General features: G+C 29.8%; 2 protein-coding genes across 2 annotated transcripts in view; one reads left to right on the top strand and one right to left on the bottom strand.

Annotated features, from left to right (window-relative positions):
• The window catches only part of LOC112687534 (5-hydroxytryptamine receptor 1D-like), a 165,784-nt gene that overhangs the window by 23,365 nt on the left and 117,682 nt on the right, over nt 1-24,737 (bottom strand). The gene's annotated exons all lie outside the window — the stretch shown is intronic.
• Nucleotides 8,126-24,737, top strand: part of LOC112687537 (phytanoyl-CoA dioxygenase, peroxisomal-like) — a 156,422-nt gene continuing 139,810 nt past the window's right edge. Inside the window, exons 1-2 of the mRNA XM_025560280.1 lie at nt 8,126-8,222; nt 8,294-8,355. The gene's annotated coding sequence lies outside the window, so the exon portion shown is untranslated. The remainder of the gene's footprint in view (nt 8,223-8,293; nt 8,356-24,737) is intronic.

The following is a 24,737-nucleotide window of genomic DNA, read 5'->3' as shown; positions in this document are numbered from 1 at the left end:
AGTGGATAGTTCTCTCAATTTACCCTTTACCACGTCACTTACAGCTAAAAACACCTCTCCTGGAGAAATCGAGTACATTATCATAAAGCTACCCATTAAAAAATTACCAGGTCATGATCTACTTAGTAATGTTATTGCAAAGAATCTACCTAACAAAATGATTATTTTTTTATCACATATATTCAACGTCATTTTCAGACTATTATACTTTCCAAGCACCTGGAAACACTCGGTCGTTATTTTAATCCCTAAACCAACAAACCTCCATAAGATCCTGCCTCATACAGACCCATAAAAATTCTACCAAACTTTTCTAAAATGTTTGAGAAAATCCTTTTAAAAAGGCTCTTTTCACTAGCTTCCCCAAAAAACTTAATACCACACACTCAATTTGGATTCAGATCAAAACACTCAACAATACAATAACAACAATATATCAATTACATAGAACAATTTATATCATATCCAGCTCCGTGGAAAAAAAAGACAATTCTATACAGCAGTATTCTTTAACATCTTCCAAGCCTTTGATCGGATTTGACACGATGGACTATTTTACAAAATAAAAAAGTTCATACCCGCCCCTTATTTTCTTTTAATAAAATTATACCTAACAAATCATTCTTTTACTGTCCGCCTAAACAACACCTACTCAACCCGTCACAATAATAAAGCTAACGTAAGTACTAACTAACCCACAAGGAAGCGACATCGCATTATTTCTTTATCCGATTTCCATGCATGACATACCCAAGACAGCGATGTGACTGCCCTTGAGTTGAGTGTCATTGCGAAAGCAAGACGCACTGGGAATGTGAAAAGAAAATCAATGGGAATCATTGAAACACAGGATTTTCTACTATACATTTTCCATTAATTATTGTTTCTTCAATTACATTTGACATCAGTTCTTTCACGGAAAGTCTGGCTCCGTTGCACAATTTTGGCGTCTTGAGATTTCGATGGACCAGAATTGATGAGCCAATTTTTAATGTCAATAATCGTGGGTTGGTATTCCATCAGGGTAAAAATGTATTACCTGACAAAATGTTACACATTACAATAAAATATCTCTAGCAATAATTATTAACGGTTTATTTTTCATTAATGTTAACAAGGTACTAAAAATACCAAAAAACCTATTTTTGGGATGTGTTAGTGGGACTATCGAATGATATATCCTTTTCAAGACATTCGAAACGTAGAAAGATAGAACTTCCTAGTAAAATTGTCTGACTTATATAAAAATAGTGTACCTATATCGTGAGACTATTTTCCAAAATTTTCAGTTTTTGAATATATTAATCTTAAATATTTAAGCAATTATATATATTATATGTTGAACATGTGTGTAGAATAGTCCTTGAAATGTTTTATAAATGCATTTAAATATTTATCAACTTGTTTGAAATTAGATTTTCGCTCATGAAATCGTACAGATAAATTTTTCAAATAAAAAAATAAGAAAAAACAGAAAAAAGGTAAAAATCAAAATGTATTGTTTAAAAAAATAAAATAAAACAAAATAAATATTGTTTGTATTTGTGTAGTGTCATAAAATTGTTTAAACGAGTTTACTTTTTAATTATGGTTCCAATTAATTTATCGAGAAAATAAGTGTTAATTAAAAAGATGACTTTTTTTTTAGGAATACGTTGTGATCGGTGCACGAGTATAATATATTCGTATACATTAGATACGTTTGTCATTGAAAATACCTAAGTGGAATTCGTTGTCCGAAAAGCAAAAAGTGCAAAACGAAACGTAAATCAACTATGCTAACGATGTCGGATGGTGTACGATTAATTGTAACAATTAAGTGGAAAAAAGTGGCGATCGGGGTGCGGAAGAAAAGAATGTGTTTCAGTGGAATTTGATTTTTTCGTTACATAATGAGCACGCGCTGCCGAAAAACTTACGTGATGAGAGCATAACGAATCGCTACCATAGTGAGCAGTATTTTTTTATCAGTTCAGTAAATGCAGTCGCGCAATGAAATACACCATTATTTTACACTACCAACTGATTTATTGATACGTGAAATGTTGATGTTCCAACGGCTGAAACACGTTTTAACACGGATTTCCTCAAACGTCGAAACATTCATAAAATAATAGTGTACACGTCACATGCACGCGAAACATTACAGCGTAAATTATTTACAAAAAAAATATGTATGTACCATTGGTACGTGTTACTGAGCACGCGATAATCATTGTCCCGATGTCCGTGCGTTGACGCGCGGTCGAAAACAATAAAAAAAAGTTTTTTTTTCAAATAATAAATTTAAATAACATCAAGGTCGCGATTGCCGCGGAAATAATGGATCCTAGGACGATCGTACGTAATATCCGTTGGGTTTTACGGTCCGCACATATACACTAATGTTGAAGCAGCACGTGAAGCTTTTTGTATCACAGATAAATTATTGAAATTTCTGTCTACGAGCGAGTGCGCTACGATATTAATCGTACCGAAGTTTTGCCCGAAAAAACTTTTGTTCGAAATTCCTTCGGTCCGACGATGTACCGGGTCCTATTCACGCGCGTCATTCCAAAAGCACAATAATTATACAGTTATTGTTATTCGCGTGCCCCGAACGTCCGACCGTTGTTGTATTTCATGCGCTACCGTTGCGCACCATCGAACAGTTGATTACAGTGCAATGCCTCCGTATACCGTTGTCTTCCCTTTAAATGTTTGTTTAATTTAAGAACTACCACCGTCACGATGTTATAACGCCACGCACATGTTTCGTAATTCACAATAGCCATACGGGCGTCGATCACATTGTAACCGTCTACAGATTTCCGATGAGATTAGTTTGCAATTGGAAAATATACTACCGGAATTCAATTAGTATTATTATTCATATTGTAAAACGATTCCCGACAAAAAAAAAAAAAAACTATGTAATCGTACAGAAATAGATTCTTACGAAAATAGGATTAATGTTTTTACGAACAATCGACAGCGGTCGACCACGGACGTATTACCTATAGTTGATAATAATTATAAAATAAATTAATTACAATTTTTTCCGTAGTGTTCATGAAGTTTTTATCATTAATCATGTATTTAATTTCTAATAATTTGTAGTCCCTAATTTCCGGCCCCTCTCAAAAATTCCGTGTCCGGGAGGGATCATCCCTTTCTTCCCCTTATCGTCAGGTCTGTTCGTAAGCCATGTGGGTTTCGGTGTCATGTTGTGGTATTTCCGTTTAGACAGAAAACAGAAATAGTATAATGTACAAGTATTCAAATAATGCATTTGTAATCATAAATAATAGTGTACTTTTTTATTATTATTATTATTTTTTTTAAATAAGTTTTCTAGATTCAAATCAACTAACTTAAGTGTTTAAATTTATAATTTTTAGCGTTAGTACATCACACAGCGCATAATGGTTATGTGGATAACTAACTAGATTTTAAGATCTCAATAGATCATAATTATAAGAATAATAATAATTTTATTTTTATATTTTACTACATATAAATTACGAATAAGTAAACAAATTAATTAAATAAGTAATTAATTTAAAACATCGTAGGAGCAAATACGTTTCAGTTTGACATTTAGTCTGTAATTTTAGGGACCGTTTTCATTACACAAACGATAGAAGAAGTTTACCATTAGATTCTTGTAGTTTTGAATTGTTGATATTTTGAAGTATGTACGCTACAGCGCTTCATTTGGAAAAACCAGGGATCATTTCTAATCCCACGAAGGACTATGAAATTTTGAATTGTGTTTTGTTGAACCAAATTTTCTCCAAACAGATATCGAGTTTATATTTATATTACTTAAATATTACATAAATAATAATAAAGATCTTAAATATTTCCCCGTATTATGATTCGCGATGGCTTTACATTTTTAAAAATTGGCACTCTATAATACATTTCAGTTGCCCAGTCCTATAATTTTTAATCGTCATCCGATTTCAACTAAACCGTGTGTATCCTGGTACGTGAAAACTGTTTCAGTTACAGACCAACGGTCTGTAACAACAGTATTCCGATTATTCGGTTGTTTCCTAGCGTGACGAATGGATAGTACCTCGATTTTGCTATGCGAATCGCGTCCGCTGGACAGGTAATTCCACCAAAATCAAGAAAGGATTTTAGAAGAAGAGACTAGGGTAACAGTTTCCTATTAGAGTAGTAAGCCCTATAAAAACTCGGGGCTTTCTGGCCATTTTTAACACAGTTTAAAATGTATTTTAAATTAATTAAATGTGTAATCAATATAATTAAATATGCTTTTTCTTGTAGTATTTTAACGGCAATTTCTTGATTTATAACAAATTTCAGAGGAATGACGGTGAAAAGCAAACCGATTTTAATAATTTAGCTGCAGAATTTCATCCAAGGTCCAAAACTTAAGTAATCACTTGTGTAAATATACATGGTCTAGGACCTATTTGACTCGGATTACATTTGTCTTTTTTCTGTGAAACTCTTTTATTTATTATTCTTCCGGACTCCAGTGGAAATTACTTGCCAGCCCCTGTTCAAAACGATTGACAGGATAAGGCGTATCATTCGGCCCAATGAAAACGTGACGTGGACGACGAAATAGTCGGATAAATAGACGAATGGATAAATCATACTTGAAATAAGTAACGTCAATACGATTTCAGGTTCTTTTTATCTCGCGACCATGGAATATGTGTACACAATTTTTGGAATATATTTAATATATTAGATGATATTATATAAGATATTTGTCTGATAACACTAAGATTATAATAAAAAATTAATAAAATATCGAGTTACATATGAATAATAATTTACTATGAAAAAATAAATTCATCTTTTTTAATCTATTTTTAATCAGTATTACTGTAGGTATTATATATAAAAATGTATTATATTATTTTAGTTACGATCAATCGTCGAGTCCGTCCCCATTGATACAAGTTGATCTTTATGCCGTTTCAATTCGCTTAGCTAGCATTGATAGCACGTTGTTCAAATGTTTGGATGTTTGTGAACGGATTAATTGTATTTTTCCCTAACTGTCGAAATTAATTGTAACACAAAATCTATTAAAAAAAAAAAAATTGTATTTTTTGCTTATTGCGTTGGGCAAAAACTCCGATGCCGAAATATTGTATACATAAATACTAATAATTATCATACGAGAAATAAAATAAAAATAAAATAAATAAAAAAATAAAATCAAATCGAAGTTTTAATTTATTTAAAAATGTATTAAATTTTTCTGATATTATTATTTTTGAACATTTAGTATTAAATAAATATAATGTGTATAAAAATATATACCTGAACAATTGGTTATTGCGGTCAATACGACTAATATAATAAGACGTATCTACCCATATTTTACAGCCACATCTAAAATTTCATATTTTATTGAATTTTATCGGAACATTGTTATTTTATTTTCAGAACTTCTATGCACGTTACGTCGAGTTCATCGTTTGAAATTCATCCATTCATGTGTGCGTAGCTGTACATTTTTCTTTCATTGTATTTGTTTAACAACAATCCGGCCTTTGAAGTGCCTGTAATATTGTAGTATAGTTGTCAGTTTGAATTTAGTTTCGTGTAATACCCAACCGTCTTAATCATTTATTATATATCTTGAAATAAAATATTGCATTTATCATACACTACGTTTTATTTCAGAAAAGTTATAAAACTACATTAGAAGCAGAGAAAATAAAATATAGTTTTTATTTTTTTATCTAAGTCATACATTTTTCATTTACTCTAGGCCGGTGCTAATGATGACTTTCTTTGAGACACTATAAATGTAATGAAATAAATCAATATAAAACTGTAAAATGGAGAATGTATGTATAGTGTACGCAGATATAAAATTAAGAGTGTAACTCAGTTATAATGTTTTACTATTTTTACCATCTTATTTCGTAATATTGAAAATATTGTTTTTTTTCTTCACTTTTAAGATGAAAAACGTTTAAAATTAATAATTCAATAATTCAATCATTAATTTATTTTTATTGTTCTTATGCATCGTTAAGAGTGAATAAGTAATATTAACAATTTTTTGTTATCTTTCTATGATAAAAAAAGAACAAAAACAATATTCTCTCTCTCACATATTTAATATTATAATTATATTGACTTGTACTTTTTTATGCAAGTAAGCATTTTGAATAAACGCAAACAATAAGTTTATAAAATATAATAGTGTAATTAAATCTCTAAGCAAACACGTATATACAGTGTGAAGAATATTTAACCCTTTTTTATACTTAAATTATGGATTCTAGAAAATATACATAGTATATTTAAAAAGTTCCTGGACTGATTTAGAAAAAAAAAATACAACAAACGAATTAATGTAAACAGTTTTCTATAATTTTCAATACAGTCCCCTGACCTTACAATACACACATTTAAAACTCTCGTACAATTGCTGGAAGACTCTAAAGATACCGTTTTCTGGAATGCTTCGTAATAGTCTTGTCACATTTTGCTCGATAACCTCCACATGGTTAAAACACTCCTTTCATGGTAGTTTTGAGTTTAGGAAATAGAAAATAGTTAGCTGAGGTCAGATTTGGTGAGTGCGTTGGGTGGTTAATAACAATTATGGATTTTTTAGCCAAAAATTGTGTTACCAATATCGAAGAATGTGCTAGAGCATTGTCATGAAGCAAAAACCCGTTCTCTTTGTGGTATCATTAGCGAGTGTGGAACAAACTTCGCACACATTTTTCTTTTACTACCTACCTTAATTCTTATACAAAATAACTTTGTGTAAAATAATATGGACGCTTCTCTGACTGATTTACAATTGTTCTGATAACATTTTAATTGATATTCGTCGATTATGAGACAGAACAGAGCGTACGAGTTCCACATTTTTATCACTATTGGAAGTCGGTTGCCACTTTACTCTTGGATCACCTTCCAGTGACTTACGACCGTTTTTGAACCAACCGCGAATATCGTTAAAAAATCTTACTAACGACAAACATCACTATATGCAACATTCGTCATTTAAAATTTTTGGTTACCACTTTTATTTAATTTAAAACCAAATTTAAGTACACTTATTTGTTCCATTGTAAAAGTTGTGACACAATATTATAAATTTGAACACTTCAAATCGGTGCAGTTGATTACTGAACCAATTTATTGTTACTGGTCCTTAAAAATACTTATTGATGCGTATTATAAAATGTAGTTCCATCAGTGTATTATAAATAACGCTATATATAGATAATGAAAAATTACCGGTCCGGAACCTTTTGAATATACTATGTTTATTTGTTCTAAAATACTATACTTCCCGATACAAAGATTTTTTTTTACCTCATGAGAAGTATCCTATGGCTTTATCTACTTTTGCTTTTCAAATGGAAGAATTATTCACTGAGATAGTTATCCGGTTAATTTTTCTGGAATGTTTGAAATAAAATCTGAACGTATTCAAAATTTGGACCAGTACTTACGGAATAGTTTAAATTTAAAAAATTGCGTTTGAAAAGTTTGAAATAATTAGAATCCACTGATAAAGCAATTTTAAAATTATATTTTATATAATTTTATAATTCCTACGTCGTGGAAACTATCGTCTCTTTCCGCGTTAAGAATAAAATGAATAAGAATCATAAGAACATGCGAGTAGATATAATAATGTACTGTTATTTCAAATGTGTACGTGAATGTGACAACAGTCGTGTTTGTAAAACTACTTTGAGTGGAGCTCGGCTTACGGTCAAAGTTTTGTCAAGAACCACAGTGAATGTCTTAGTACATACTTTCCTCTGTGTTTTTCAAACGCACTGGAATTGTGTTTAAATTGAACGGGAACTTGAAAATATAATAATATGACGTTTCTATAACTCGGTAGACCGAGTACATAATATTCAAACATTCAAATGTAATATGTATTGTAATAAGTGTCCTATTTTATTTTTCATCCGTATTTTATAGATGGCCTCCGTGTAAGGTTAGATAATATAATAATAATATTTTAATTGGACGACATATTTGTAAATGATATCATTACGCGTTCCGGATTATTGTTATTGAATACCGCCATTCCTAAAGTAGAACTGAAAACGAGTGATTCTCACGGAAAAACAAAATTGAACATTAGCATTTAGAGAGCTGTCTCTGACCGTAATACAATACAGTGCGCAGTATCACAATAAGAGTGTTTTCAGGTTTGTTCGAGCGTGTTTTTGTTTTCATTATCACTGCAGTTAAACGGGGTGAGTAAATTAATTTTATTTTTTAAGGAAAACGATATTTCTGCCGTTGTAATAAATCAGTTTTTTATCAGTTAAAAATTCTAACTCAACCAGCGCATAAAATTACAGGTCCTCAAGATTTACAAAGTTCCAGGTAATTGTTTTTTTACTGCTTTTGCACCTCATTTATTACGATATTATAAATCATAATACAAAAACGAGTGATCGTGAATATCGATCAAGAACTAATAAACCATTATCCGGGTTACACATGTGACTGCACCACGGTGATATACGACCTTTAGTTATAATATTTAATTTTAATGCATTATCGAACGGTCAATGATTTTGTCTATTGAAATTTCGAGCTCCCATAAATTCGCATAGTTCATCGGTATTTATTGTAATAACGTTGTTGTAAGAATCAGAATTAGAAAAAAAAAAATCAAAATATAAATAAAATATGAAAGCATGAAAAATTTGATTATTTTACGAATCCAGAATAATATTTTAAACAGTCTATTAAAATTGGTGAATACAAATAAACAAATGACAAATAAATCAAACAATTAATCGAATATAATCTTTTTCGAATCATGCCCATTTCTGTTATGTACCTACAAAAGAAGATTCATACGGTGGACATGCACAGAAAGTTGCTTAAGTTGAACTACTTTTTTTTTTTTTTTTTTTTTATTTAGCTTTTAGTATTAACTATTACAGCTCAACAATTATATTATCTACAACGTAATTAAATTAAATTAACAATAAGATATTGTATCATAATATTGAATAGGTATACAGAATAGAAAAAAAAAAATAACCAAAAATATAATAATATTAATACGGTTAATATAAAGATAAGGGCGTATAGATTACATAAATAGGTTGAATGCAATTGTTGGTAATTGGTTGTGATAATTTATGGGGAATTCGTTGTGAGTTTGTTTATTAGGACGGTGAGAAGGGAAAGTAGAGGGTTTAATAAGATTTTTATTTCAATCAGAAATGTAGATATAGTATCAGAAATAGTGTGTGTTGGTTGCTCTGAAGATATGTTGGCATACGTTGGACCCACTTTGGTATTGTTGCCATGATGACGAGTACGAGCTTCTTGCCTTTGAGTATCTGGCATTTTTGTTTTTTTTTTATTTGATAGTACCAATTTCTTGCGAATTGGGCATCCTTTGTATGAGGCTGTGTGATCACTAGAACACAAAGCGCATTTAGCCGGGAGTGACCGGTCTTTGATACAGTTCGCAGTAAGATGGTTCTCACCACATTTGACGCACCTAAGGGAGCGACAACAGTAGTTGCGGGTATGACCTTATGCTTGACATTTAAAACACTGAGGTGGGTCATTAATTTTAGAGTGTGGTTTTTCGATGACTACAATGGAATGGAGCAATGTTAATATGTTGAAGATATTGTGGTTATTATTCTTAAGTGCCAATTCGACGTGGAAAATAGGTAATGGACGTTGATTCTTTCTTGTATTCACCACGCGTACCACAGAGTGTCCATGCTCCGCCAGGGAATCGGAGATATCGGATACAATAGTGGTATGATGTAAATTGCGAATTACAACCTTAAAGTGACGCATGTAATGGGGACGGAAGGTATGAAATTCCGCGCTAGTGCTTATTAGATACTTCGAAATGGTGGCGAAGGCAGGATGACTGTTGGCCCTAATTATGTTTAAAGTGTCTTTACGTTTCTTAAAAGCTTAATACATTTAATTATTATATCAAAATTAACTTAAATTAAAATGGTAAGTTTTAATTTAAATTCGTTCATATTTTTCTAATTAACATATACTGTATATAATGTATTATATATTATGTTGTACTATACATCATCATTAAAAGCTTTATAAAAAGTGATCAAAAATGATCTTATACAAATTTATAGGTATTATTCTAAAACTTTTTAACTTTTCAATGACATAATTTTAATTTGTTTCGAGTTGCGTCCCTAATAATTATCATGCATGGTATTGGTTATTAAAAATGTGATGATTTAATTGTTATTATTGTCAAATTTCAGTTGGTAATAAAGGTAAGGAAATTGTAACGATGATTTGTTTGTATGCTTAAGAACAAAAAGGATCACTGAATTCAAGAAGTGTGGAATCTAACCAATATTTAATGCAATATATAAATATCATTGAGAATAGCGAATGTCCACCAATAGAGTAGAATCCCTACAATACAGCTGGCTGCACTATTTCTATACTAGATACTCTTAAGTTTTCTGATTAATATTTATAGTCCTCTTTACGGGACTCCAAGGGCTCGACAATCTCGTAATGTATATAGTTGTTAAATGGGCAACACAATGATGTTTATTATTCAAGTATAGAATATAGTAAATTAAATGTATTTGTATATCATATAATATATGATATTATCGTATTATTGGACCACAGCGTTGAACAATGGTGGTCCGAACGATAAGCGGAGATGGAACGCATGTCGTACTTGATATTTTTCGGATTATAAGTTTTTATTTATTTTTTTATTTTTTAATTTTTACTGTTTCAACAAATTTTTTGTTTTTACAAGGTTTTTAACAAATAATAAATAAAGATAAAGTTTTAAATTGTGAATATTTATGTATATAATTTGAAGATTTGTTATTTATCATATTCTATGTATATGATATGAAATATAGGATATAAAATAAATATAAATATAGATATAAGCTGTAATTTTTTTTTTTTTTTTTTTTTTGTAGTTATGAATATTGAGTGTGTGTTTACGTTTGTTCGGATTTAGATTCAGATGATCCTGAAGTCGATTCTTGAGATAGGAAGATGTCCTGTAGGAGACGAAGTTTCAGTCTGGATTTTTTTGTTCGTCTTCCGATTTCGAAGTGAGTGGCTCCTTCGAATGATTTTAGTTGTTGGTGGAATTTTTTGAATTGGTCTTGGATCCATTTATCCAGGTAGGGAATTCCAGTGCAATTATGGAGCTGTTTGTTGCGCATGAATCATGGTGAGCTGTCCTAAGGAATTTGTTCTGTATTGTCTGAAATTTTTTCATTTTTGTTTGGGAGATAGCAGCCCATACAGGACATGCGTATGGTATTAACAGTCTTTTGATAGATGTATATATTAAAAGTGAACATTTGATCTGTACTGTAGAGCAATAATTAATTAGGGGATATAGTAGTCTCATCCTAGTGTAGGCTTGGTTTAGTTTCTTTTTAATATGTATTTTCCAGGTTAATTTTTCATCAAGAAAAACTCCAAGGTATTTGATTGCCTGATTCTTGTTGTTCCATATTATGGTTTGGTTATTTATTTTTATCTCGGTTGGGTTCGTATATCATTTTAAGACGGAGATCTTTGCTTTGCTTTTAGCGGGATTTAATTTTAGTTTTCATTTTGCAAACCAGTTTGATATTTGGTCTAGCGAGTTTTGTAGGTTTACGATAGAAGTTTCAAGATTTTTATTCTGCGTTATGATAGCAGTATCATCTGCGTACATTGCTAAATTACATTCCTGTGGCTTTACGATATCATGACAGAAAATGTTGAACAGTATGGATCCTAGGACTGATCCTTGTGGGATTCGAGCTTTTATTGGGTGTATTTTAGAAGTGCCTATTCGCAGGCCCGTAGCCAGACCAAATTTTCAGGAGGGGCAAAGCAAATTTTTGGGGGGGCATTATATATAAATGTATTAAATATTAATGCAATTTTTAATTTATTTACATTGACATCTAATTAAATTAACACAATGAATTACAAAATAAATTAACAATGAAACATATTTTACACACGTGTACTGCTGCAGTCGGCGATAAAATGAAAGAATATTTAGGTGTTCTATAATAAAATGTCAATTGATAGGAAAGTATTGAGCTACGATTACGATAACGTTAGCAATCAATTTGCCAACAGTCGTCGTGACACGTCAGTATCGTCGTCATGGCCCGGAATTTCCGAAATAAATACTACTATACGGCTAAAAAAACTTTTTTGATCTATTCTATTACCGATGAAAATGTTATAAGCAATAAAATACGTAACTACCTAAACATCTTTCTAATATTTTTAGGGGGGCAATGACTGGGTATAGGGGGGGGGGGGGGGCGCACCCCCCCCCCCGCCCCCCCCCGTGGCTACGGGCCTGCCTATTCGGACTTTGAAGGAGCGGTTTGTGATGAATGATCTGATTATATTATAAAGATAGGTTGGTAGATTTAGTTTAGCTAGTTTTTGAAGGAGGCCTTGGTTCCAGACCTTCTCAAAGGCCTATGCAACACCAAGGAAGATCGTGGATGTATATTCTTTTTTTTTCAAATCCTTTTATTATTATTTCGGAAATTCTTTGAAGTTAGTGACATGTAGAGTTTAAAATCAAATTGATGGAGTGGAATGATTTTCCGGTAGAATTTCATTCTGCGGAGCATTAATCGTTCTAGAATTTTGGAGAGGATAGGGAGTAAGCTTATTGGTCTATAGCTTGACAGTGAGTTTATGGATTATAAGTTACTCGCGCGCTAAGAGGGTAATTTGTCAACCGTTGTTCTACACGTTGTAATTAACCGTTGACGTCGTGAGCTGTCGTTCTTCCCCGTCGTACGATAATATATTCGACATACGATTTGGCTGAAAAACGGAAAAGTTTGTATAAAACAGTCGTAAAAATATTACAGAAAAATAAAATGCTGATGATTTAGAAGAAGAATAGGAAAACAAAGTAGCACAAATAATTTGTAATTTCACAGACGTTTTAAGGATTATAAACTATTTTAAATTTTAAATTTAAGTAAATTTTGGACAAAAAGTTCTCACTGTATTCATAAATTTATTAACTCGAATGTTGAACAGCTAAATAAACTATTTGTTGTGCCACTTCCATAACCATCATAATAAAATTTCGGTAGATCTCAACATTTATTTCGTGATTGTCCTGATAGAAGTAATAGACGGAAAATTCAAAAACTCACTAAATCCTATGTTTCTCCGGAAACAGTATTTGATGAAAAATATAAGTTGTACATGTCAGGAAAAAGTATTGTTTGTAGTGTAGTAATGAATGTAGTAATGAATCACTTCTACTCGAGCCAAAAAAATGAAAAAATCATATACAACTTCAATATCAATAGATAATATCATCATTCCATATTATTTTGACGAGGCATTAGAATTGTTCATAAATAATAAACTTACAAGACAAAAATACTATATAATATTCGTAAATCTGCTAAGGGACATAGAGCAAATATACACCCAAGTTATGTTAATGTTTTAACGGGGAAAAAAATGCTACTCAGAAAACATTCAAATTATGGAGTCAAAATAGTGACAATTGACAGTGACGAAGACAGTGATGTTTCTGAATAAAATAATTAATTAAAAAATAAAAAACATTGTTATATAATAATGAATTAATTAAATAAAAAACAAAATGCATTTCATTACACTCTAGTACATCACTATCAGAGTCTAGGGAATTAAGGTGATGAAATTTTAGTGATGTTGTTTCGGCGACAATCTATTTCGGTAACATGTATGTAAACAAACTAAACACCTATCTTTACATCGAAATAGCCATAATTATCTAGTACCGTCAGCACTAATTTTATCCCAAACATGCATGAAATCATCGTATGGAAAAATGACTCCATCTTTATTTGTCTTAAGTATAATTTTATAGTAAATTTTGAAATAAAAAGTTAAAAAGTTGTAAGTTCAAAAACATTACAATTATAAATTGTGATAATCGATAACATTTGATGGTTCAAGATTTATTTTAATACAATGTATATCGCCGAAATGGTTTATGTCCTATTCCCTCAATATCAATATTAATATGTCAGCGAATTTAAAAATGTATAATCATTTTAATTTTAAATGAATAATATTAAGAATACATATTGTAAATAAAATGATTCTGTCCATTTTAAATTGTATTTTCGATCACTGTGTGGTAGGTCGAGTAATGTATCAGGCAAATGGATTACACGAATAAATTAATAAATTATACTTTAAAGATAAATATAAAACCAATAATAATAAACTAAATCATAAAAAAAAAAAAAATGTTTCGTATATTTATTTATTGTATTTAAAATTGAAAACCCGTTTTATAAAATTTTAAATTGTATAAAATATTTTTAATTTAAACTAGCTGTGGAAGCTTATAAATTTATTGTGTAGAAACGATTTTCATAAATTTTATTCTTTTTCATCACGTATCCGTTTATAATTAATTTACCGTCCAAAACTTGTGGGATACACGTCACTGTTTCGAGTTCATACATAAGTCGTTTATTTAACGAACGAATTGGCTAGTCTTACGTGTAGCCACGTGTGTACATATCGAGAAGTGGAACAAACTTTAAAGTATAACCGCATTTTGGGAATAAATGAAAATAGAAAATAAAAAAAATATGTTCGAGTTATTGGGGATAAGGGCTAAAAATTAAATTATTATACATACCCCTCTTCGCCATATCACGTTTTATAGTCACTTCATAACTGTCAGTCGGTAATTACATGCGGTACCACACACACCAATGTCTTATGATGTAGTCCCTCGTAGAAAACATAACGCACGAAACATCGGAAGTGGAATTGAATAATCAAAGGAAAGGCACACACACGCACAAGACACATACGTACACGGAAGGACGGGCAGAATTGAAAAAGGGATGACGAAATTGGATATCCTCTGGTTCAATTGTACACGTAACGTCGATAAGTCTTTCGGCACGCGGGTGTGTAGGTATCTGCTATCGTCGGTGAAAATATTAAACGTACATATCTATATATGTATAGATATATTCATATATAATCCATTTCGTGTGATCGCGTTCGCGTCAGACAACGAACCAAATGGATAGCGCACGCGCGTATGGTTCAAAGACTAGTAAATGAAAAGTGTCACTAATACGGACGGTGATGGTATATTATACTTTTGATTCGTTTGGAAAAATGCACTTACGCGATCCTGAAATACGATAGAGCGAGAAAAAGAGGTAAATTTTCACCTTTGTTTCGGATGGCGCAGATCGGTAGAAGCGTATCGGTGAAAGAAGAGAAAACGGCTGATGGTAATTTCAAAGCGGCTGGGTAGACGGGACTGCTGATTTGAATCAACCACGATTTGACAATTTTCGACGTGATTTTGGAAAACTCAGTTATAATAATATACATAATATTTATGTTCAGCAGTTATAGTCTTAGAGCGTTTCTTGTAGTCGTACGATAGTTAATTTACATTGAATCCGATGCTCCAAAGTGTTGTTGGTGGGTGGTTTTTTCCGCAAGTTTTTCTTGCCAATTTACTTACCCATCTATCATATATTGTTATTATACTAAAATTTGTACCAACTGTTTACTTTAAATTATATAAAAAAAAAATCCGATGACAAAATATTTACCTTAAGGATGCTAGTGATTCCCTGCAAAATCAATTATAAAGAAACGTATAGATAACTTATATTGTATAAGTTGACGCGTGTTTTTAAACGAATTTCTAAAATTTGAATACTTTAAGTATTTACCACACTGGTACAATAATTTATTAGAATATTGATAATAGTTAATCGTTGAAAATATCATGTTACGTTTTTTTTTTATATATATATTTTTTAACAGTCTTTTGATAATCCGCTGAAATCGATAACACAAATATCTTCATTATGTCTCAACTAATTTGAATAATCTATCGAAACGGAAAACAATTTTTTTCGCGATAAATCGATGAAAAATGTGCTGTGTTGTACATTTAAATAATTGCATAGTTTCGTAAAAAAAAAATCATTTCCGTGTAATAAAATTATTTTTAATATCGAATTATAAATGGCTCATCAATACACTATGTAAATAACTGAAAATACAGGATAAAGTAGTAATTAGATAAACCTGTTTTTGAAACTTTTTAAGACGATTAAAAAACAAATCAATACAACATTGTTCATATGTCACGATTAGAAAGAAGCTTATTGCAAAAACTGTAAATAATATTCGCATTATTTATATGCTACTCACAACGGAATGAAAATAATTATTTAATTAATGTTGTTATTTCCAAAAAAAAAAATTGTCCAATGAATTTATCTAGTTATTGCCCTCAGATACCCGGAATGATTTTAATTATAATTTGAATGTTGGTATTTGCCTTTTTTTGACGATATAGTTGAATCGAAAACTTCTTGTTTGAATTATTTTTTATAATATGATACTCAACTCCAGTTGAGAAAATATCGTTTGTATTTCATAGTATGTTGTTTATTTTTTATAATGCCTTGCTAATACAATTTTTTAGTATCTTTTATCTTTGACAACATTTAAATTTTTCCTCTATTGTTTTTGATCCTTTGCCTATTTCTTCAGATCGACATTTAGTCATTCATTTATTTACGGATCTTATTTTTTTTCTTCTTTTTTTCCAGGATAATACGTATACAGGAAGTTTTGTTATTTATTATTTTACGCCCTTCGATCGCATTTTTAATTATTGTATGATATATTAAGAATTATTCATTGGATTTAAAGTTGCTTTACTATTATTATTATGACTATTTCGCTTATCGGATTGGTATACCTACTTTTCGTAAGTAATATGCGGTGTTTCAAAAGTCTTCATCCGATTACGAACTGATATAGTTTAGCAACGATTAATCGCAGGTTAATGACCGATGTATTAATGCAAATATTAGATAACTTAGTTTATTTTAAGTTATATAGTTGTTTAATTTAGCACCGTAATAATTAATTAATGGTTAGTTTGTTTCGTTACGGCGACTCCGAAACAGAAAGCGTTTTGCGTCCTACGTTTCAAGTGCGATTCGGCAATAACTGTTCAATGTGATTTTCGAAAAACTCATGGAACTGAAGCTCAAACTGCTCAAAGCATTCGAAGTTGGCATCAAACGTTTCAAGGATGTGGTTGTCTGAGTGTAAAGAAACGCTCAGGTCGACCACGTACCTCTGACGAAAACATTAAGCATGTTCGACAAAGTTTTGTTCGGAGTCCACAGAAGTCTACACGTCGTATCTAACCTAAAGCTAGATCTTCCACATTCGTTTGATATTGACAGCATACCGAATACAACTGTTACAAGCCCTCCTATCGGATGACAAACAGAAAAGGATTGATTTTTGCAATTTCATATTCGAAAAACAATGAGAAGATGAATCATTTGTTTCACGCATTTTTTTACGGACGAAGCTACATTTTATCTAAGTGAAAAAGTTAACCGATATAATGTCAGGATTTGAGCTAACCACACGCAACTGTTGAGCATCAGAGGGATTCACTGAAAACAAATGTTTTCTGCGCAATTTCCATGCAAAATGATTATGGTCCATTTTTTTTTTTTTTTAGAAAACAGTAACAAGTAACACATATCTAAATGTGTTATAAACATGGTTGGTTCTACAGTTACAAGCGAACAGTGATGAGTTTGTTTTTCAATAAGATGGAGCATCACCGCACTTAGAATGTTAATGCCATGACATCAGATACGATCAGCAACGTTTGGGAAGAATTTGATTACCGTATAGATTTATGTTGGGCGGCCGGTTGGTGTCATATTGAGAACATTTTTAACCAAAGTAAATAAAACTTGACTATTTTAAGAATATATTTTACTTTATTTTACCCTTAAGTTTTCATTTTTAATATAAATATAAGTTTTTGAAATTGAATGAAGACTTTTGATACAGCCTGTATTTGTGATACGTTTTAGTAAATTTTAATTTTGATTGTAGTTAAATAAGTAAAAAATGGTTGGTAATTCGAAAATTTAGTGTATTCAAATGTTCAGACTTGTATTTTAAAGTATCTTCGTTTTATTATCTATTTTATGTGTTTATTAAATCATACAAAATAATTATGTTTAGATATTTATACCACGAAAACGTATTATTTCTGGGTTTATCATAAAGCACTGCATTTGCGAAACAGTGGGCGAATCTAAACGGTTTCACAAATCAACATCTTGCTCGTACTGGCACTATTTTCCCGGAACTTCCATAAACTTTCTCAGATCCAGTTTTGATGGTGTCACCAACCACCTGTACAAGTAACTGAATAAACAAGATTTCTTCCGCTTGTTTCTCAGAGACAGTTTTTTAATTTATTATTTTATCGCAAAATTCGAAACGTCTTTTCTGACAATTTACCCATCGTCTTTGGGGTTCATTCATTACTGCCAAATATTTTACTGCTATTCGCGTCCGTGATTCTTTTTCTTTCGTCTGATAATCTCCCCGTTGCGTATTCTTCTCGAACCTCAGTTATCATGACGTATTTCACCAATCCTTTCTGACAGCACACGTATCTTCTCTTTTCTCGCACGTCCATTGTGAATACATACATATAAATTCGCCATCCATCTTCGCCAAATAAGTCCTTTCAATTACTCCCAATCGTATCTTCGGTTGCGTACACTCACTTCATACATATTCATCGAATATTACTAAAGGTGTGTTGCATTCCTGGAAAACCAGCAGCAGTGCTCCAACTTATACTTTTATTCATGCCATGTATACGACCCTCGGGAATATCCATTTGCCGAAAGTCCAGCCGCAATTTGAATATTTGTCTTATAGTCACTTTACGCGTGCGTCGGTTGGATGCAGTTACATTCGCTTGTCCCCTGTCATTCATTCCCTATGTCGACTTGAATAAATTACCGCTTCTTACTGCGGCCTTTTATCGCAATAAAACCGTTGGTAAGATGAGTAATGTCAGCTAAAACCCACCTCTTTGTGGATATGACAGCGAATAAAGTTAACGTAAATTTTATTTTTACACATAATAAAATCGAAAGGAAAATAACCTTCCATTTAAATGATGATCCATCTGTATGTGTTATTACTGTCATATTTACTGTATATTACTGTCTTTTGACCTTATAATTCTAATAAAATAATGTATCTAATTACCATAATTTAAATCAAGTTATTTCAGGACAGTTTTTTTTTCTCAATAATTATTATTTAGTTTTATAGTTTTTGTGCTGTATAATAAATGATAAAAGTATATTAAACGAATGAAGCTAACCTATATATCTACCTTTTAGGTACTTAAATATATAAGTACCTTTAAGGTGGATATTTCGTTATTTGTATATATACCGTCGTAATTTTCAACCATATTAATGAACATCGTATTCCTTAATTATTATCTTTGAAAAATATATTTAATAAATTAAAAATATATATTATAAAGTATATATTTCAGTACAATTTTCAGGATATTTCTATTAAATTAGTATAATCAGTTTTTAAAATAAAATTATATTTTTGGTTTTATCAACATCAATGAGAGCAACATTATTGATAAATGATTCCATCATTAAATAATTCATAGTATTTTCATTTTATGACTTTAATTACTTACTTAAATTACTACTTTTCTTTTAAATAACGTTTGTGTAATTTTTCTCAGTTTTATGGATTTAAAACTTTTACTTAAATCTCGTTCTTATACTTTTTTCCCTTTATCCTCAAAATCTTAATATGTTGTTATTTTCCATTTAAAGTGTATGTCCATTTTAGCTATCTTTTTAGGACTTTTGATCATTTAATTCTCTTATTAAATCGGTTTACATATTTTCCATTTAACAAAGTTGTATGGTTAAGTAATATAATTTGTATACAGTTAAAAAGCTGATATAAAAATATTTACGCAATCTATTAGGTATATGGTACAGGTTATAGTACAAAATATATATTTTACTTTTAATTTAATTATTTAATAACCTTAATGCCTATTTAGAACTGAAAAAATAAATAAAATAATGTTCATGAAACTCATGTAGATATAAAAACATCAATCAAGGAGTATAGTTGAAATCATAATATTATTTAATAGATTACCTGTATACATTTTAATTAAATTTTACTCTAGAATCAAATAAAAATAAGTTGTTTTTTAATGAAAATGTTTTCTAAGGCAATGTAAATATTTTCACAGCCTATAAAATATATGGAAGACATAAAACCATAGTTTGATAGGCATTAAATTAATTTCTCAAAATACACACACACACACACACACACACATGTACACATATATTATATAATTTAATTGAAAATCTATATTTTCTTCAGAAGTTAAAACATTAAGTCGTAAAATATTTGATAATATAACTATAATAATGAAAAAATAATGCTTTATCATATTTTATTTTTAAAATGAATAAAATAGTTTATACTCCAGATGCAATATTAATTTGAAATTTTTGTTTAATTATTGTAATTTTTGACTTTTATAAATATTAAACCAATGGCATCTTACATACATTAGATTAATATTTTTGTCTATTCTTAAAATAATCAAGGATTAGTACATTATTTTAAAGAATCTGCGGAACAAGTCTTAATAATATACGTATACATATTTTTATGGACAACTACAATCGTATTACTCATCAATGTGATATTATACTACTTTCGTATTATTTTCTTTTTTTACGGTAGTTTGAATCTTTTCAAATAGAAAAAACTATTCTTAAGTTTTAAGTTTATTAAGTAGATATATACCTATAGTATAATCGATATCCAAAGAATGCGATTTGAGTAAATACTTAATATATATTTTTAAATATTTTAAGTCATATATCAATATTTCATCAATGATTACATACGTAAGTGTGTGCGCATATTTATTTTTAATTAAAAAACTTATAAAAAATATAGACATTGGCTAACATTCTTAATTAATCACCGATTGGTATAAGATATTCAACATTATTTTAAGGTATTCTTTAAAAAAATACTTGTGTTATAAGTGATGTGCACATCCGGATTTAGAAAATCAGGACTTCATGGATTCTCTAAATTATTCAATTCAATTTTGCTTTTCAATGACTCAATTATGTATTTACATAAATATAATTATGGTTTTGTAGTAAAGATAAGTTAATTGTATATTCAGTTTTGATATCACTGTAAATCATAGCGGTAAAAAATAAATTCAACAATTTATTAACTTATTTTGACAACTAATAATAAATTATAAAAACTATTGTAGTCGTGTAACTGTACTGTTAGTATTCATAAAACCTAATATTAATATGTAGTCGAATTTTATTTACAATAAAATAAAAATAATTAATTTTACTAGAAATTAAAAATAATTATAATTCACATAAAAAGCTTATTCATAAATCTGGATAATCCGGATTCTCCGAAAAAATTTGATTCATATCCGGATTTGAATATTCGGATATTCGAAAAATTCAGGTCTTCGAATCTAATCCCATTTAATTTTTCTAATTTCCATCCTTGGTTATCTAAATAACCGTAGAAAATTACTAAATCGTAGATGTAATATACGATTAATACTACTTCACATCCTTGAATATTTATTAATTTCAAAAATCTTAAAAATTGAATAGATCACGATCATATGCATGCGAACAGGTTGTACCGGGTGGCCTGTGCTCTAGCTGAAAATGTTTTTCTATAGTAACTATGGTCAATATAAATATGTGATAATTACATATATACTGATAATAAATAATACATTTATATTGTTATTATTTTTTCTCCGTCCATTTAATTCTGTTGTAATGGTTCTACTAAGAATTAATGAAGATACTATCAAACAAATTGTCTTACATATACTTTATTTGGGTGTACAATATTCAATAAATTAATATAATAATTATTATGAAAACTAATTTAAAGGCAGTTTATAAAATTAATTATTATTTTTTATTATCTAGTATTGAAAGGTAATAAAAGTTGATTGGCGGGATTGCCTCTCTCTCATTTATCTAATTAGTTAATTTTTCTCGATCATGCCCCGAACTTGTCTGCCTTTTACCTATGATCACGATGTAAGTATTCTTTGTTTCTTATCAAAAATTATTTTAATAATTTATTTCCATTGATTTGACTAGATTTGAACTTGACATGGCATATTTTTTTCAACCTTCAATATAATGATTGAAAATGTGTTAATCCAATTAAGATTGCTTTTTGTAAATTAATCCGCGTTTTATGTATTTTAATGATATTACAACGTTATTTCCAGTGGTTGATTTATGGGCATCCGTTTTCTGTTACTAAAATAGGTTTGCACAACAGTCTTCCATAATAATAGTATATCTTATTTCATTTATATTTCCTAATCTTACAAATTGTTCTTATATCCGATAACCAAGGACGCCCGTAAAAGTGTATTAGAATGTTATGTTCATTTAACAAATATTTAGTAGTTTACGCAAATATTATTTATTGGAAATCATTGCAAATATTATTTGATTTTATAGTGAAATAAGCTATTTGTAAATATCATTAGAAGAATGTATTTTTGTGAGATTTGATTGTGAAGATGATCAAAATTCATAGGTTTTTCACAATTCAGTAAGTTTAAATTTGATTTTTATTCGTATTTGAATAATTTTCAAAGAAATGTAAAATATTATTCATATTTTTTTATAAATTGTGGGATAGGCATTAATCACTATTGTCTTATTCGATTTCTTTCCTTAAACAAAAAAAAAAAAAAAAAACCAACTATAGAAATACGAACTGATAGTTTGCATTGTACTCATATCTCATTCATCCATCCGAATAGCCATATTTCCGATCAGATAATTAGTATAAAATACTTTCTAAAAGGTAAATTGGAAAAAAATTACTCACGAATGATATACAGAAAAGTTATAACTGAAAATTATGTAATATTGATTAAATATGTTTCTGGAAACGCCTTGAGATATAAAAGAAAAACTGGTTGAGCATATGAGTGGATATTGTATCAGTATTTACTTTTTAGATTATTAATGTATTATTGGAAAAAAAAAAAATCTTTATTCCCACGTGTAGCAAGTTCATAGGAAAAATTTAATTATTTTACTTAATTCTTACGCCCAACGTTCATTTTTATACTTTTTTTGGTGTCATTGCATCACATTTTTTTATCCAATGGTGTGAGATAGAGAGAGTGTGAGAGAGAAAGAGAATGAGAGAGAGAGGGATGTATAATACAAGTACGTATATAAATAAATTAATTTTTTATTTTTTTTTTACGTAGAACAATATATTGAACGGTAAACGTTTGGTCGAAATATATTTCAGATACTTTTAAATGACAAATGCATTATATAAATATTACAGATGATAAAATCAGTTGACAGAGATGCGCACAGTTGATGCTATTTATATACACATATTATTGGCTACTATATACAATATGTATGTTATACATAAGCAAAACTAAACATTTCAATTGGACTAGTTCAAAAGTTTAACCATCGGTACCATTATATTTTATTTTTAGAACACTGATGCGTGAAGAAATTATTAATGGGAAGAAATACTTAGAAACTATCTTTAAATACTTTTGTCTATGATTCATGTAGTTAAAATGAATTTTTTTTAAATCTAGTTTGTAATTGCTCAAGAAAGTTAATTAAAATTTAAGTTCTTTAATCTTCTGCTCTTTAATCTTATCCAAGTTTTACTTGGTAGTATCGTATGAGAGACTAATTTTGAAACTTAAGAACTTTAAAGATTCGGTTAGACGGATCAGAAATCGTTTATGAAGAATAATTTTGATGTCGTAATATTAGAGAAAATATTAGAAAGAATCGTTTGGTCTCTTCCATTTTATGCTTATTATGCTTATTTAGTACAGAAAATATTTGTATATTACACACTTCTAAGATCTATAAGGATAAATGGACATATAATAATTGAAACCTGTACTTGTATATAATTGGATAAATGGTTCTTAAATCAAGTATCAGTTACTGGTTCCCAAACGAGTTTAATTCCAGCGTTTCGCTTATAGGTAATCTTTATAATATTTCTTAGGTTTTTCTTGCCATATGGGAGCTCTAGGCTTTAGACACAATAGCGGGTGCTTAAGGATGTCAATTTGTAGAGGTATTTTATGCTGTCTCTCTAGCTTATTTAGGATCTCAGTATTGTGTGAGTCTACTTAGTGCTGGGAGCGGTATATTGGAAAGGGTTGGTGACCATATTGTTTAAGTGGATCTTATGGTGTCCGATTTTATGCGCATAGTGTGATTTAGTTGCATATACATTTTAGCATAGTGAGCGTTTTTAGTCCATACAGGTAAACATTATTCCACTGCACTATAAACCAGCGCATACGCTGTTATCCGGAGTAAACTGTTGTGACAACCCCAGGTAGTGTTGTGTAACTTAGCCATGATGTTATTGAGAGTTTTAAGTTAATTTTTGACTTCTTCCAGGCGCTAGTTATATATAAGGACCCTATAAAATGTCATACCTTAGTACTTGGAGCGTGGCTGACTCTCCCCTTTGTGAATATGGAGTAATACGGACAGTCAAGCATGTAGTGGAAATGTGCCCTAGAATAAAGTTTGAAAAAGGATTGATATAATTACTTAAGGGTGGAATAACCGCAGTAAAATCGTTTAAGAACTTGATATACGTCTTTTTTTTATATCGATTTTTATTATTTTTATTATTATTAATGCTATTATTCTATATAAATAATAATAATAATAAAAAAAATTTCAATACAAGTAAAATAATTTATAAATAGTTCAGTAAAATGTTTA

Source organism: Sipha flava, unplaced genomic scaffold (assembly GCF_003268045.1).
Source record: "Sipha flava isolate LNK unplaced genomic scaffold, YSA_version1 356_pilon_pilon, whole genome shotgun sequence".
NCBI lineage: Eukaryota > Metazoa > Arthropoda > Insecta > Hemiptera > Aphididae > Sipha > Sipha flava.
The sequence above is the reverse complement of the archived record's forward strand: the minus strand, read 5'-3'. Positions and strand labels throughout refer to the sequence as shown.